Source organism: Benincasa hispida, chromosome 1 (genome assembly GCF_027475165.1).
Source record: "Benincasa hispida cultivar pf3 chromosome 1, pf3_genome.v1.1, whole genome shotgun sequence".
NCBI lineage: Eukaryota > Viridiplantae > Streptophyta > Magnoliopsida > Cucurbitales > Cucurbitaceae > Benincasa > Benincasa hispida.
This window is the reverse complement of record NC_143478.1, coordinates 29,318,504-29,322,501: the sequence shown is the minus strand read 5'-3', so window position 1 is coordinate 29,322,501 and position 3,998 is coordinate 29,318,504.

Sequence of the window (3,998 nt, the reverse complement as noted above, 5' to 3'; positions counted from 1 at the left end):
TACAACTCTTTGTAACAACTAAAGAGTAGGCCGCATCCAATGGTGTTACCAGAATAAGGTACCCAACCTTATTCATATACCATAGATCATTTTGACTATTCACTCGAACCTGATCCATTCTTATGTCTCCACATAAAGTTTAAGTACTCATACAATAGTCATGGGTCTTAGTTTATTGGATTTAGACTTTCATACAATTTATGAAATCAATAACAAGTTTATTGATTATAGAAAATGTTTATCATTCTACAAACTGTGAGTTTTTAGGATATAAAACCCAACACACATTTCTCCTACTCAGCACAATTTCCTCCAAATTGTACCCAATGCTTGAAGTTGAGATCTCATCTCATCTCTATCAGTTAGGCTTAGTACAACATCTTGTACTAAATATTATGATTTTATCATAATGTCATAACACACTTGCCTAAATGACTTAAACTTTAGTCTAATTTATTTTGAATATTTCAAAGAAAATAAGACTTAAGTTGTATTAAAATAAGATACATTTATTCATAAATACTCATCAATCGTATTAATGACTTATTTATGAAATCAAACTTATACTTCTAATCATAAGATCACTTGGGTCAAGGAAAGTCCAACATTGGCCAGGTAACCTTATCTAATAAAGTGTTAATGACACACCTATACGAGAAACAAGACTTTTGATATGTAATAATAATTTAACTCTAAGGATTACCTGTAAGTGTCATTTAAAAACCAAAGACATGTATCCCTTTAGGATAATAGAATCTTTTTTTTTTTTTTTTAGATTCATTAATCCTTACACTCTCTTAGTTTAGTATACAGATGTGTTAACTTTTAACATAGAAAAATGTGTTTATTCAAAGTTGAACATATTTTCAAAACAACTTTTGAAAACATACCTTATTACTAAGATTATTCATACGCTATTACATATTTAGTATGGATAAATTGAATTTCTATTACGGTCATAAAAGCACCACATTCAACATAAAAGACAACATTTTAATTTAACACGCAAACTCTATTTATTTAAAGTTGAACCTATTTTCAAAAAAACTTTTGAAAACATGTCTTATTACTAAAATTATTCTATGAAATATTTAGTAATATAGTTTGGATAAATTGAATTTCTCTTATGGTGATAAAAGCATCATGTTCAACATAAATAAATAATATTTTAATGTCTCCCACTACTTTAATTGAGATGAGCTTCCCGTTGCCAACTAGTATAACTATTCCACTAAATTAAGTATTTGCCAAAATTTACAATCTAATTATAAGGAAGAAAACTTCTGCTAGTGAATCCTTATTCAACTGTTAAGGTGTGAATCTGTTTTCTCCACCAAGAACTTAGTAAATCAAATTTACTTAGTCTTATTTTTTTCCTTTTGAGATATTTGTAAAATTCCTCATCATTCGACATCCCAAACTAATTTTGAAATTATTTTCCTTATTAGCTCCAGTCATAATAATTTTTCTTGGATGCCGATAATACTTAACTTTGGAGGTCATATAGCTTCCCATGACTCCAACATACAAATGTTTTGTCATAACTTTATCTTATAATCCAAACACACCATATGTTATCTAGATAAAAGTAAGTTATCACTGTAAAGATTATCCATGAACACTTCATGAACGACAATTTCTTTTGAGAGCATTTCTCAAGTTAAAGTGATGACATGCAGAAATGCATGTCATCTTAGATCTTTTACTTAGAATTATGAGGGCTATTAAGCAGAAGATGCGGCAATTGTGTTAAAAATACACGAGAAAATGAGCTTGCGTCGTTCAGCATGATGAATCTCGACTAACCCATTATTATGCGTTATTATGCGTTTAATGTTCTATTTTTGTAGCTAACGCAGGAAGTGGACGCAAATGCGGAAATCGGACTGCCCCATAGACGACCACATGCAGAGAAACTCTCCATCGCAAAGGTAAACGCGTTCGATCAATGCATAGGTGTTGCGGTAATTAGCTGCATGCATCCAACGCATGAGAGTTGTGCTCGTCAAGCGATTACGATCATCGTGTAGAAGTTGCGATATTAAGCGAATGTAGTCATTAAATGATTGCAGCTACACGATAACACATACTAATGGGATCAATAAAAGGTTGGTGGAATGAACGCATCAACGTACATCTCGAGAAAAGAAAAAGATGATGTTGACATTTCACCTACCACGCCGTTAGCAGCAGAGATTCAGAAAGAACTAAACGCGTCGAATGTCATAATCAGAGCAGTCCATTAATGCTGTCGGCGATCCAGGCTCTATATAAAGAAGCCGATGAGCAGAATTCCAAGTTATCCAAGGTTTTCACCTGAGGTTCGCCTAGGGCGAATCCTTGTGATCCAGACAAATGCATGAGAGGAAGCTCGAGAGTTCTTCACCTCCTTCATCCATTCTGAGTGACGACTGAAGCCTTCGACCGGAGCTAGATCTTGAGAGAGTCAGCTCCACCACCCATCCATGGCACCACGGCAACCTTGACGCACATCCGCTGGAAGCAAGTCTTTGCTTCCAGCTGGTCATTTCATTTTCTTTTCTTTTCTTATATTGTATTGTATTACATTTTGTGATTAAGAAATTAATACATTAAGTGTTCAATGCATTTCTGTGTTTCCTTCAACTCCATCTTCTTTACTTAGCATCCATAAATTCATTGCATCACTTAGTGAGATTGCTAGAGTATCTCATACTTAATCATGTGGATTAGGGATATGAAGCATATAGCAAACCACCGGAAGGTGTGAGTTGCGTAAATGTGTGAGAAAACCTTATTTGCTTAGTGTGAAGTTGTAGCACGCTTGTCCATGCGTAGAGTCAGCAACAACTAACTGCCCGGGAGGGTAAGTGGTTGGTCGCATTAAGCAATGTAAGCAAGTATTCACTAGGAATAGGAATAATCTTACGTTAGCCAAGTTCATGCGGTTACCTTGTCTTGTGTATACGTCCATTGCACCTTTAGAGCTACTCGGGAGAAAGTCTAAAGAAAGAACCTGACTCGAGAAAGCTAGGTTAGAATCGATGCTCGGAAGAGCTAGATTAGGTTTGCATAAGCAAGAATGGAGATTTAGGAATAAGTTTTGTTTGCCATCACACAACATATGCACCCTACTGATAGGATATTGCATGCGTCCAGGAAGTAGGATATGGTGGTTATATGCGGCCATCACACTCATGCGGCGAGAGCACATGAGTGGGTTACAGGGGTTTAGGCTGGCATAGGCTTCTCGACACTTTCGCATATCCATCGCATACGTCCTAGAGTTAGGCTCAAGTGTGTGTAGCATGAGCGCATGGCTTGCATTGACTAAGGTTGTCCTTGCGGTCACCCTTAAGTATTGCAATGAAGACATCTCCGCATTTTATCTATTCTTCCATTCACTTGTTTCATGTCAAGAATTTTCGTGTCTCTACCTCTCATTCGTACTCTCATTGCGTTGTCTGTTACTTAGGAGTAGGAGTAGTGTTAGCTTAGCAACCTCTCATCCATTCTTTTATTTAACCGCCACATGCACATTACCACATTCATCCAGCTACAAGTCTCTGTGTTCGACCTCGGATCACTTGAGAAACTTGCATTCGCGTTATACTTGGCGTGAGCACAAGAAAACTTGTGACAGGACACATGGTCATCGCATACATTTATTAACGCATAGTAATTCCAACGCATGACCATCGACGCATGACAATCAACGCATACCTTAAGAACATACATCGCATATTGCGTCCACGGAATTTTAGTTGTCGAGTAATTGATATCTAATTTTCCGTCATCAAGTTTTTAGCGTCGTTGCTGGGGACTTGGCAGCTAATTGTTTGTTGAGTTTTGTGTCTCTGCATACAACCTTTCTATCTTGGGAGTATTGTAGCTTGTGCGACCAGGCTGCAAACAATATTGAAGTGTAGGCGATGCGCTGAAAGCCAGTATTGACCCCAAGGTAGAAGGGAAATCAGTCGCATGAGCTGAAGGTAATTCTAAGCACATGGTAGCGACAT